The sequence below is a fragment of the Perognathus longimembris genome, chromosome 28 (genome assembly GCF_023159225.1).
Source record: "Perognathus longimembris pacificus isolate PPM17 chromosome 28, ASM2315922v1, whole genome shotgun sequence".
Lineage (NCBI taxonomy): Eukaryota > Metazoa > Chordata > Mammalia > Rodentia > Heteromyidae > Perognathus > Perognathus longimembris.
The window spans coordinates 37941956-37956445 of record NC_063188.1 but is presented as its reverse complement, the minus strand read 5'-3'; the positions used below and the strand labels follow the sequence as shown (position 1 = coordinate 37956445).

Here is a 14490-nt window from a genome sequence, read left to right as displayed (position 1 = left end):
TAATCACGCTAGTCAAGGAAATCTAGGGAAAGAAAACAACTGGTTTTTCATAATAATACATTCTAGGAACTGTATTAAATTAAAAATCTCAAGAGTTACTTACAATATATATTCTTGTCAGTTTCAGTAATATAGACTTCATACATACATGCATATATACATATCCATAAATGAACTGTTTTGAAATGGGTGTACCTGTTTTTTGGGGGGGCTAGGTGCTGTTTCTTAGTTTTTATACTCATGACTGGCACTCTACCACTTGAGCCACAACTCCACTTCCTGATTTTTGTTGGTTGATGGTAATAAGTGTCTTAAGGACTTTTATTCCCAAGTTGGCTTTGAACAGTGATCCTCGCACCTCAGCCTTCTGAGTAGCTAGGGTTACAGGCATGAGCCACTAGTGCCTGGCTTGACTTTATTTATTCTTATAAGGATGCAGTAGTATATTGTAATTTCATTCTTTTTTTTCTCACCACTCACAGTCCCAAGAATTCACTAAAATGGACTGCTGGAAGAATGTTAATTTTAAAAATCCTATAATTCAACAGAGCCAATTTTGATCACATATACAGTTGCAAGCTAATAAACTATTTATCTTATAGATTTCCTGTGTTCCATAGATTTGTCTCTAAATAGTTTTTCTTGCTGTTTTGGTACATTGTGCACCATTTCAAAAAGCTGACATCAAAATAATGAAAAATTTGTATTAATCATCAAGTACATTTTCCATTGTAGAGTAAGCAACCCAAGGAAAAACTGAACCCAAAGCATTAGTCAACAGCGACTGTTTATTTAACATGTGTTTGATAACAGCCAGTGAAAACACAGAAATATTAATTACTGGCATTTATAAAGCCTCAGGAAGTACAGAATACCTATGAGTAACCTACCCACACATGTGCAAGATCTATACATTAAACACTACAAAAATGCTAAAATAAATTAAAGATCTAAAGAAATAAAGATGCACACTGTCTTAATGGTTTGGACAATTCAGTATCACTGTGGTGCACACTCTAGATTGATTGATATATTCAGTACAACACTTAGAATAATAATACGTGTTTCTAAAATGAACTGACACGTTAATTCTAAAAAGCATGTGGAAATACAAAGGACTTAGACTATGCCTGTATCCAGGATTGAACTCAAGGCCTTTCGCTCTTGCTCAGTTTTCTTGTTCATGGCTGGTGCTAAACCATTTAAGCAATGTCTCCAGTCTGAGGCCTAGATTATGAAAACAGCTTTGCAAACAAACAAAATTGGACAAACATTATTTGATCTCAAGACTAATTAAAAATTACAGCAATCAAGACTGTCCACTGTGGGTATGAAAGTAGAAAAGTAGACCAAATAGTAGAATGGTCAACCAGAAGTTGACTCACAAATATAACAAAACTAATTTTTTTACAATGGTGTAAAAGCAGTTTAATAAAGCAAACTATCTTTTCTATGTGTTGAGTTAGAACTATTGAATATCCATATGTACAAATATAATGTGGTACACCTATTGCACCCAATACAAAAGTCAACTCAAGCTGGATGATAAATAAAAATATAAAACCTAAATCTCAAAAACTTCTAAAGACACTATTGAGTAAATTAAAAGATGAGCCTCTGAATCAAAGAAAATATTTGAAACTCATATATCTAACAAAAGGCTCACATCTGAGATCTAGAACAAAGCTAACAAAACGCAGTAAGAGCTGAGCACCAGTGGCTCACACCTGTAATCTCAGCTACTCAGGAGGCTGAGATCTGAGGATCACAGTGAGTTCAGAGTCAGCATGAGTAGGAAAGTCCACGAGACTCTTACCTCCAATTGACTACCTAAAATTCTGGAAGTGGAGCTGTGACACAAGTGGTAGAACACTTAAGAAAAAAAGCATCGCAGCACAATTTGTCATAGTGAGAATCTGGAACCAACCCAGATGCCGCTCAGTAGACGAATGGATCAGGAAAATGTGGTACATAAACACAATGGAATTTTATGCCTCTATCAGAAAGAATGACATTGTCCCATTTGAAAGGAAATGGAAGGACTTGGAAAAAATTATACTAAGTGAAGTGAGCCAGACCCAAAGAAACATGGACTCTATGGTCTCCCTTATTGGGAATAATTAGTACAGGTTTAGGCAAGTCATAGCAGAGCATCACAAGAGCCCAATAGCTATACCCTTATGAACACCTAAGATGATGCTAAGTGAAATGAACTCCATGTTATGGAGACAATCGTTATATCACAGTTGTAACTACTTTCAACGTCCCATGTGTATCTGTAGCTTCTATTATTGATGATGTTCTTGTATCACCTTCCTGTGGTTGTACCTACACTATATCTGTAATCTTATCTGAGTATATTGGAAACCGTGTATACTGGTATTGGAAGTAGGAAATTGAAAGGGAATACCAAAATTGAGAGACACAGGGTAAGAAAAGACAAACAACTACAAAAGCTATACTTGCAAAACTGTTTAGTGTAAGTGAACTGAACACCTCAGGGGGGATAGGGTAAAGGGGAGGGGGGAGGGGGGTATGAGGGACAAGGTAACAAACAGTACAAGAAATGTATCCAATGCCTAATGTATTAAACTGTAACCTCTCTGTACATCAGTTTGATAATAAAAATTTGAAAAAAAAAAAAAAGCTTAGGGACAACACCCAGGCTCTGAGCTCCAGTCCCAGGACTGGCACACAAAAAATTTTAGCAAGCTGGAACCAACCCAGATGCCCCTCAGTAGACGAATGGATCAGGAAAATGTGGTACATATACACAATGGAATTTTATGCCTCTATCAGAAAGAATGACATTGCCCCATTTGTAAGGAAATGGAAGGACTTGGAAAAAATTATACTAAGTGAAGTGAGCCAGACCCAAAGAAACATGGACTCTATGGTCTCCCTTATTGGGAATAATTAGCACAGGTTTAGGCAAGTCATAGCAGAGCATCACAAGAGCCCAATAGCTATACCCTTATGAACACCTAAGATGATGCTAAGTGAAATGAACTCCATGTTATGGAAACAATTGTTATATCACAGTTGTAACCACTTTCAACGTCCCATGTGTATCTGTAGCTTCTATTATTGATGATGTTCTTGTATCACCTTCCTGTGGTTGTACCTACACTATATCTGTAATCTTATCTGAGTATATTGGAAACCGTGTATACTGGTATTAGAAGTAGGAAATTGAAAGGGAATACCAAAATTGAGAGACACAGGGTAAAAAAAAAGACAAACAACTACAAAAGCAATACTTGCAAAACTGTTTGGTGTAAGTGAACTGAACACCTCAGGGGGGGGGGAAAGGAAAGGGGGAGGAGGGGGGGTATGAGGGACAAGATAACAAACAGTACAAGAAATGTATCCAATGCCTAATGCATGAAACTGTAACCTCTCTGTACATCAGTTTGATAATAAAAATTTGAAAAAAATTAAATATATAAAAAAAATTTCAGCAGGAAAAAAACTCTCCAATAATTATAGGCAAATTATTTGGATAACTACCCCACCTCAGAAGATACATAACTATCAACTAAGCATATGAAAAGATGCTGAAAATATTAATAATTAGAAAAATTAAAACGAGAATATACTATTACAATCTCACATGAATAGGTAAATTTAAAAGGACTGAACAGGTGGGTAGTGTTCCACAATGTTAAACTTACACTTGTGATAACATATCAGCCATTGCACATCTAAGTATTTACCCTAGAGAATAAAAGTACATTTCTATCAAAAGACTCACAAACAAATGTTGATAACAACCTTAATTTCAAAAATTCTCATATTGATAGCAGCCCCAAAGATTTAGCAATATATAGATTGATGAAAGTTTAACACACCCTACTTGAATTTCTAATAGGTTTAGGCTCTGATTGATAAATAATCCTTTGCCCATTTAGAATTGGACAGTATATTCAAGCCAACTATGGTCTATTCACAATCTTCAACACATCAAGCATTAGCAGAAGCTCTTATGTGCTTTATTCCCTACAATTATCCTATACACACACACACACATACACACACACACACACACACACACCCCACATTGTGTATGTGTATATATAAACATACATGCATTCAGTATGGATTTCACTTAACTGGAACTCATTGATTTTCTAGGTGTTTAATCACAAGTGCAGTGACTGACATCTACCCCTCTTTAGCTCCCAGGTCTGTAGGTCAGAAATCTGGCAGGACATAACGTCATTCTCTGCTCAGAGTCTCACAAGGCTGGAGTCTAAGGCATCAGCACAGATTTGGTGAGGTGTAATCTGAAGGCTTTAGGTAAAATCTGGTTTCAATACCACTTATGTTGCTATAGAAATCATTCCCCAATGACTAACGAAACTGAAGTCTCCATTCCCTTGATGGCTGTCACCCAGGGGTGCTCTCAGCACCTAAGGACTACCCAGTTCTTCGCCATGTGCCCACCATATCTCCTATTAAGCAACGCTGCACTTTCCCATGCTTTGAATCTCTAACTTTTCCTCCTCTGCTCACCAGAGAAAATTCTCTGCTTATAAAGAGCTTATTTAGCTCAGACTCACCTATACAAAAGAACGTAATCATGGAAGTGGTATCTCATCATGTTTCCCAGGTTCTGCCCACACTCATGGGGAAAGATATTACACAAAATTGAACATTCTGAGTGTCAGCTGAGATTTTGCCTAACATATGACTATTCTGATTTTAAAAGTCAACTCAACTTCAGCAGTGGTTCCAAATATAAACTGTGTTTTCTGAGGCAAAGTTCAGGCTGCTGTTGTTTGGTAGCACGGTGCTGGGGTGAGGCCAGAACAGCCTTGGTCCTGTAGTGAGGGATACTTGGTATATTGATTCCAATCTTTCATCAAGAATCCATATTTTCCTGTTCTGTCATGTCCCTTCTTCCTTGGAGTCAATGGGAAACTGCTCTTCTGGTGTCAAACTAGATAGTAAAATAAGGGGACAAGAAAGCAGGTGAGTAAAAATTATGTGACTCTCCCCTTTCCCATCCCACACAGGTAATCCAGTGTACTACATGGTATCAGCCCAAAGTCCACATATTCTAGGATATATCTCATCACTTGTTGCTCTTTCCAGAGGCGCTCTGAGCATCAAAGCTCATGCATGGTTCGGGGTCATTGGTGTCTGCCCCTGGGGGAAAGCTCCATGTGCCCCATGGACACTTCAGAGGTTTCCTCATTTCCCCTCAGGTGGAGTGACAAAGGTATAGTGAGGCTCATTTCACAGACAGCCAAGCTCAGCTGACAGAGGCTAAGACCATTTCCACTCAAGTACTCACATGGGAATGAGGATCCATTTCTTGCTCTCACCCAGTATAACCAGCAGCTTCCCATCTGAAAGTTGATTGTTTTCAGATTCCCCAGTATTGTATCCCTTGGTTACTCACTCAACAGCCCCTCATGGTAGGGAAGATTGTGGTGGAGATGAAATCCTTTGGGCCATGAGACACAACAGTGGGGTCATGTGTATTGATTGGTTCCCGAATTTTACTGTAGAAGTTAGGAAGGTGACAGTGTGTGGATCAACAGGAAACAGGGTGATGATTTTTGTCCTTTTCCCAACTCCTCCAAGGGATGAGGGCAGAAAACAGCAGGTCCTCCAGGGGCCACCCTCTGGCTCTCTATCTGCCCTGTCCCTTCCTCATTCCTTCTACACAGCCATTTATGACTGCAGGGGCCCCTAGTGAGAACAGAATAACAACACATATCTGGCATGAGAACAGGATGAGGAAACTCAGGCTCAGGAGGCCAAGAACTGGGCGCTGGCTCATCCTCCATGTGCTTGGCCTCCACTTGTGTTGGGCTTGTACCACTCTGCCACAAAGCAATGGCATTCACACATATCACATTTATGTACTTCCATGTGAAGTTAAGAGTGAAGGGACTCACCATGAGACAAGAACATCCTGAAGTCCTGGGATCTGCCATCTATCCAGGAAGATCCCCCAACAATCACTGTAGTATCCTGAGAATGAGGATTTTCTCTTACCCTTCAGAAGCTCAAATGAAGCATGATTTTATCTTGTAAAACAGGAGTAAAATAATGGAACAGGAAATATAGAGCCCATGAAGAAAAGGGATGAGTGGTGACTTCCTTTGAATAAAAATAGTATCATCACTCTTTCCTCTCTCTACCCTTATGAAAACACATAGGAGTGGTATGGACTCATAGCAAAGAGAAATGTGCCAGTACTTTTCTTCTTTCCACAAGCTCTCCAGATCATGTTGACCCTCGGGGTATTCATATTGGTAGCTCACACTCTCCACTAGCAGGGTAAAGATCTAACATATTTTTTATCACTAGGAAGGTTTGTCTTCAAAAAGTTACGTTCCTCTTCAAATGTACTGATCAGCCTGTTTCCACAGACACACTGAAGCTGTAAAGGAAAGGAGTCAAAGCTGCAATGCACATATTAGATGTATAGTCCACAATTTCCCAGGGCACTGAAATCTGATAAGTCTCGTTCTGAGGCTGATGGATTAGTACAGAGAAACATGGAGGTAGACGCTCCTTTGGGGAAGGGCTGCTTCTGGGAAGTAGCTAGAACTGATTCTGCTCAGATTCAATAGTTTCTGGCTGGGAGAAAATATTTTGTCATAGAATGAAAATATATTCATAGAGTATATCCTGTTAAAGAAATTAATCAAGTCCTCCTAGCAAAGGGAGAGGAGCTGTTTGTATTGATGACGACCGGGTAAAGGGCTTCTGAGAAACCACCCCATCTCCAGGAATAATGAATGAGAGAGATGAATGGAAAGAAATCCATTGGATGAAGTTTCTCTTCAAGTCCCTGGTGGGAAGAGAAATTCTTTCCACCATAAATTGCCCAAATCAACAAACATGTTTGAAGTGCTTCCTTCAAAGAGTTAACCACATGTCACAAAGCAGTAAATACTTTTGATAAATCTTGCTGTTGCATTTCTCATCCCTCCCTTTGTTTTGGTTAAAAATAAAACACATTTTTGTGTACATATATACATATAGAATTTACCATTTTACTATTCTATATGAATTTTTGGATTGCTTTCTCTATTTCTTTGAAGAAAGTTGTTGGGATTTTGGTAGGTATTACACTGAATTTGTAAATTACTCTGGGCAGTATTGCCATTTTTTCACAATGTGAATTCTTCCCATCCAGGAACATACAAAGTTTTTCCATTTCCTTCAATCTGCTTCAATTTTTCTTTCAGATTTTTAAGTTTTTCACAATAGTGGTCCCTCACATCTTTGATAGGTCCTTCACATCCTAGATTTTTTTTAAATCTATTACAAATGGAGCTGTGTTGTGCCCAAATCCTGATACCCCAAAGACCACTGAGACCAAGATCAATGCAAAAGCAAAGGTACCGGTCTATTAGTGAATGCGCACTCGGGCCAACGTGCTCACCAGACGCAGCTGAGAGACAAGGGCCTTGAGAAAGGGGATTGCACACTTTTTATACAGGTGAACAAACAACTTTAGGGGCTACCCATGTTGGAAGCTATCCTATTGGTCGACCTTCAGCAATGCCTGATATGTTGGTTAGGGGCCATCTGCATGTTTCAAAACAGCAACGATTTATTCTTGGCTAGGTCAGCTTGCCCCCTATCTGTTGTTTGGCCGGCTACTGGATGGGCACATAGTTGTGATTTTTCCCAGTGACTGCACTCTCAGCTTCTCAGAATCAGCTGTAATTCTAACATGGCTGCCTCTTTTTCAAAATGGAATCACTCTGGTTTTTCAGTTGCTTTCCTGATTTCAGTCTCGGTCTTCTCTTTGTTGGCATATAGAAAAGCTACTCACTTTTGTAGGTTGAATTTTGTTGTTGTTGTTGTTGGTTGTGGGGCTTGAACTCAGGACTTGGGTGCTGTCTCTAAGCCTTTCTGTTCTCAAGGCTAACACTCTGCCACATTAGCCTCGGTACCACTTCCTGGTTTTGAGTGACTAATTGGAGATAATAGTTTCACAGGGACTTTTCTGCCCTGGCTTACTTCGAACTGTAATTCTCAGATCTGTCTCCTGAGTAGCTAGGATTGCAAGTGTGACCCAGCGTGGCCAGCTGTGAGTTAATTTTATACCCTGCTACTTTGCCAAAGTTTTGAATCAGCTCAAGTCACTCAGGGGAGAAATGTATTGGTTTCTTTAAATACAGGATCATGTCATCTGCAAAGACAGAGAGTTTTACTTCTTTCCCTATTTGGATACCCTTTATGTTTTTTTTCTCTTGCCTTATTGCTCTTGCTAGGAATTCCAGTACTATGTTGAAGAGTAGGGAGGGTGGACCTCCTTGTCTGGTTCCTGAAAGTAGAAAAGAAGAGAGACTATTTGGAAAAGGGAGGGAACTTATATAAGGAGGAAGAGTACAAATGAGAGTAATGGGGTGTGAATATGATCAAAGCACATTATGTACATAAATTAAGCTGCATAATGAAAACCAGTTTTATAAGATTAATGCATAGTCATAAAAAGACAAATAGATAAAATATAATTGGCAAAATACTCATTTGAATTTTCTTTTTATTTTACACAACTGGCAGGAGAAAAGTCTAATTATAGTTTGTAAAGCAGCATCTTTCGGCCAGTGCTTTACATTCAACAAACGAATTTCCCCATGAATTAACTAATAGATATTTTACCAGCACATAATAGAGATATATGGGCATTGAAACATAACATTATAAGTGTAAATATAAAATGTTTCAGGCTCATAATGAAACAGTTAGGCTACCACTTAAAGCTGTTAATATTTTGGGTAAGTGACTATCTCTGAAACAGTTTCTTTTAGGGAACAGAGACAAAATTCAGGAAATGGTATGTCATACAGCCAAGCTGGTCTTAAATTTATAATCTACATCCCTGTGCTTCCCAAGTCCTAGGGTTAACAGGCATGCACTACCATGTTCAGCACTAAGAACATGAATGTCTAAGTAACTATTAGGTGTCTTTGAGTCCTGTCTTCTTATTTTCTCTACCAGTGGCATAGAAGCAAGAGGACATGGTATTGTGTTCTTTAAAGTACAGAAAGATCCTTCTAAATAAAGCAAAATAATGATTCTGCTGAAGAGAATACTGCAATAAGATTTTTGTGATCTGAATTCTGAGGTTATAGCCACCATGCTTTCACTTTATGACAAGTAAGTCATTCCATCTCTCCTTACTTCCCTCAGAAACAGTGTAAGCCTGTAATCTGAGCCATGTGGTAGGTAGAGATAGGAAGATTATGGTCTGAGGATAGCTAGGGCAAAAAAATAAGTGAGACACTGAAAAACAAACTAAAAGCAAAAGGACTGGAGCATGGCTTGTGCAGTAAGTAGAATGCTTGCTTGGAAAGCATGTCTTGAATTCAAACTTCCTGACACCAAGAATTTAAAAATACAGTAATAATACCACCTAGTCCTAATGGACATTCAGAAGAAGCATGACAGAGTCATTTCGCTTTGTTTTGTACTTAAACAAATTATAAGACCAGAATAATTTAAAATCAATGCAAGAGTATACATTTCAGTAAAATACAACGTAAGTCTCAGAGAAAATGAAGTATTTATAAATGCTTATATAATGACTATTATTTTCAAATTTCCAGGTAATTAAAGGAATTTCTAATTATTTTCTTAACTATTCAACAAAATATTGTATAAAATATATCAAATGATTGAAGTATCATTTAAATTGGTTCATCAATTAAGATCTCAGTATTTAATAAGACAGCAAATGCAAAATATGATTGCATGTACAGTACATTTGAGAAACACCCATGTGCAGTTTGAATTGCTTCATTTGAATTATGAGGTTTGCCTGATTTGTGGTGGGAATGAATAAAAATTGAAGAAAAGACCTGCTTGAATTCAACCTGTTGCTTCCATAATAGTTTTGAATGTTCCAAACTGCAATCCATTGAAGATACTTTTGCATGAATACAATTTCTAGAGGCAAAGGTAGCTGCTGTCCAAGGAACTAACATTCAGTTCTCAACTTTTTTTTTTTTTTTGGCCAGTCCTGGGCCTTGGATTCAGGGGCTGAACACTGTCCCTGGCTTCTTTTTGCTCAAGGCTAGCACTCTGCCACTTGAGCCACAGTGCCACTTCTGGCCGTTTTCTATATATGTGGTGCTGGGGAACTGAACCCAGGGCTTCATGTATACGAGGCAAGCACTCTTGCCACTAGGCCATATTCCCAGCCCGCAGTTCTCAACTTTGATCTTTAAAATGAGGAATTGCTTTGGTGAATATCTTGTGCTTCACATCTCATTGTTTTGTTTATATAATAGGTGGATGCTTAGTAGTATTTAAGTGCTCAGCTTTTTATATCACAGAATAATCAGTGGTAATGGGGTCTTATGGTGACCCTTAGAGCCCATCAAAGGAAGAATGAAAAAAGAAAATGTGGTACATGTTAGATGAAGGTTTAATCTTTGCAAAGGTATGGGACCTTTTCAATGTGTTGTAAGAGATATCCTTTTCTTTTACTTAAAGATAATAAAATAATTCTGAAAAAATAAAATAAACTGGTGAGTGCAAAGACTATGAGTTCAAGCCCAAATACTGGCATGCAGAGAAAAAGAATTGTACAAAGAAGGATGGTATATACCAAACTGAAATCTAGAGAACCAACATAATAGTGATTAAAAACCTGAACTCTTAAGTAAAAAAAAATAGGTTTCTGCATATGAAAAGGAAAGCTTAAAATATTGATGACAAATATTGGGCAAGATTATACAGAGATAAACATTCATTTTCTATGGGTTGAGTAGGAATTTATAAATATCCATGAGAAAAATAAATGCAGCCCCTGACACCAAAGACCTGCCATGGAACTCACAGGTAGGCCTTTGTGTTCTCTTATCAATTATAATGATTTCATAGAACTTTAACTTCATATGAGGTTATCCTGTGACTGTAATATATTAAATCAAAACTAAGGGCACTCTGTAAGCAAGTATAAATGGAAAAAAACTGTCTCCGTCACAAAAATCCAAATATTTTGCCTTAGTTAAGTATTCCCCACATACAGAACAAGATTTACTTGAGACCCAAAGAAATGTAGATTCTATCGTTTCCGTCATTTGTAATAACTAGTAAATGTCTAAGATAGTCCTAGCAGAGGATCACAGTAGCTCAGTAGCTATGTACATAAGATCATATAAGATGAAGCTAAGCAAAATGAACTCCAAGATATGTAAACAAGATGATGTTGCTGTTGTTGTTGTTTTTAATGTAGTATGTGAAGCTATTTTTTCCCCTATAGTTTATCCCCTATAGTCAATGCATTTGATTTTGGTAACCTGGGTATTGTATATATGTTTATCTGAATTGGGGAAGGGAAAGGGAACAACAAAATCGTGAGACAAAGAACAAAGGGTGAACCAAAGCAAAAGCAATACTCTTATGACAATATGTTGGAAATGAACTGTACAACTTGGGGGGGGATGGAGGAGGGAAAATTGAGAGAAAAATAAGGGAGAGGGGAACAAGTTAGTCAAGAAATGTACTCACTACTTTATACATATAACTGTAACCCCTCTGTACATCACCTTCACAATTAAGTTTTTTAAAAAGGTATCAAAGGAGATATCTCTTGGACTGTTTCGATCTATAGCAAAGCCTCACTTCCTTAAATACTTTCTCAAATCATCTAAGTCATTTCTTACTGAAGCCTCCCAAGATCTGTTTTCTCTCACACTGTGATGAAAAACCCAACATGTTCAAATGCAGGTATGTTTGTGGCAGAATTCAGCTACAAAAAATAGCTTTATATGGTCTTTTAAACAAAGCAGTCCCATTACAAGAAATCTACCTTAGTACATCTTCATATAGATGTGAAGACATGAACAAAGACATTCACTGTGGTCTCAATTCTCATAGGAAAAAAAAACTTGTAAGTGTTCATCACCAAGGGGCTGAATTATATGCGATACGGCCATAAAAAGAACATATGCACCTGCTGAAAACTAATATCACATGAGTAAAAATGCTCCTGGGAGTAAATAAAAGATACTTAGCAAAAGTGAGATATCTTTATTCAATACTGTTAGATGTCCGATGTTGCCAAATTTATCTATTGATTCAAAGTTATACTCATCAAAATATTAGCTAGAATATTTGTAGAAATTGACAAATTTCTAAAGCTCCTATAGAAATACAAAACAGCAAAATAACTCCAAAAAAGAATAAAGTTCAAAGAATTATGCTGCCTAATTTCAAGACAAAGTAGTATTGGGATCAAGATACAGAAAAAGATAAATGCAACAGTATAGACATGGAAATAGACCTGAATATATGGGAGCAACTTATTTTTGACAAAAAGGCAAAGGCAGCTCAAAGGAGAGTCCAGTTAGTAAATGGTACTAAAACAGTTGGATATGGCTAGGACAAAATATGAACTTTGATATAACTTGCACCATGTATAAGATGAACTCAAAGTAGATCACAGTCCTAACTGCAAATCCTAAAACTATAAAACTTCTAGAAGGCAATAAAGGATAATATTTCTGTGTCCTTGATCGGGTAATGATTTCTTATAAGTAACATCAAGGTCAAATGAGCAAAATAATTGCTACTAATCAAAAACTCTGTTCAAAAGACATCATTAATAGAATAGATATATCACAGATTGTGAGAAAATATCTGCAAAATATATTTGACAACACACTTGTATCATTTTATATGCATCACATTACATACAAAATCTCTTAAAAGCAACTACAAAAATCAAAAACTAAAACTTTTTAAATGGACAAAGATTTAGACATATTTCACCGAAGATACAGGGATGACAAATATACATATGAAAAGACAGTCAATATCATTACTAGAAATGCAAGCTAGTACTATGAAATATGGATAAAATCTTAAAAGACTGGCCACAGCAAATACTAGCAAGGAAGTAGAGGAATCATTACTCTTATAAACTGCTGTTAGAATGTAAAATAGTATCACTACTTTGGAAAATGTTAAATATATTAGTATTTATCCAGAAGGAATAAAAGTGTACACCAATTGAAACATTTCTACATGAATTCTCATAGCAGCTTTACTTGTAATGACTAAATTCTGAACTTGATGCTCATTAACAGTTTAGTAAATAAACAAATTTTGTTAAAGCCATATTGTGGACTACTCCTACATGGCATCCTATTGAGACACATGACATAAATGAAACTCAAATAATTTGGCTTAGTGAAATAAGCCAGATTCCCCCTTCCAAGACCACATGAAGTATGATTCCATTTATATATATATATATATATGATTACAGAAAATGAAAAATGATTGTGTTCACAAAGCATATCAGTAGCTGCCTTGAGTTAGAGGGACACAGAAAAAATAGGAAGGAGGAATTACAGGGACATATAGAAGCTTTGGGGGTGATAGTTGTTTACTAGCTTGTAGTTACTGTTTCATATATTTATGTCAAAACTTATCCAAATGGTGTGCTTTAAATATACAATTTCATGTATGTTAGTAAAATCTCAATAACGCTATTAAGTAAAAAGCATGTAGTAGATCTGTATAGCACTTAATTGTAAAGATAACTTTTAAGAGGAAAAGGTAAGATGGTGAATTCTACACTCCTTAATTCTGCAAATAAATAAATTTGCACACATATCACATTGAATATCCAATGAAAAAACTATAACACTTTACACCAACTGTTATCACAGTAAAATCATGAAGTGATTAAAAATATTTTGTAGAAGCATATTGTTGACATAGAAATATGTTCACAATGAAGAGCCAGACTTTGAAGTAAGGCCCCACTTTACCATGCGAACCTGAGATAAGCAGGCCCTTTGAGCAAACCCAGGACAAGCTTATTAGGGCCCAGCCGGTCAAGAACTCTAACCGCTGGGAATGCTTAACTCTAACCGCCCCCAGAATACCTCGAGCCCTGAGCCAATCAGATTTGTACCCGTGTCCTAATCTTGCTTGCTTGAACACCTGATTGCTGTAACTTTGTTTTTTGTCTTACTTGAACACCTGATGGCTGTAACTTTGTTTTTTGCCTTTATAAGCCCTGTGCAATCGCAGCTCGGGGCTTCCTCCTAACCTCTGCAGTGTCGGTGGGTAGGACGAGGCCCGAGTTGCAACTCGCCTGAATAAAGTCTTGCCTTGCTTTTGCATTTCGGAATGACTGAGTCTCGGTGGCTTTCTTGGTGGTCGTTTCGCAACTTGGCATAACAATATAGTCAGTGGAGGAAAAAAAAATCAAGAGTAGTATTTACAGTATAATCTCGTTTTTGTTCCATAACTATCTGAAAAATTTCAAAATATACTTTCTCCCTATCTCTCAAGGGTTGTAATTTCTACCACAAGTCTCAGAGAATTCAAACTTAGCCCAAGGGTTCTGAGATGGTTTTGAGTTAGCCTTTCTCCTGGCTTTCCTTGTTTCAAATTTCTCCAATTTGTTCTCAATTTCCCCAGTTAAACCTCAATTTTGGCTACTAGAATTGTAGAAACTGGGTTTTTCTGAGCTTTTCTGGCCTTTCAGAT

General features: G+C 37.2%; 1 protein-coding gene and 1 long non-coding RNA gene across 3 annotated transcripts in view; one reads left to right on the top strand and one right to left on the bottom strand.

Annotated features, from left to right (window-relative positions):
- The window catches only part of Bex5 (brain expressed X-linked 5), an 851362-nt gene that overhangs the window by 558323 nt on the left and 278549 nt on the right, over nt 1–14490 (top strand). The window lies entirely within an intron of this gene.
- On the bottom strand, nt 4267–6407 carry LOC125344318. Its single transcript, XR_007209461.1, has 3 exons — nt 5910–6407; nt 5408–5510; nt 4267–4942 (listed from the first exon to the last, which is right to left on the bottom strand). It is a non-coding gene; the product is annotated as an uncharacterized LOC125344318 (long non-coding RNA).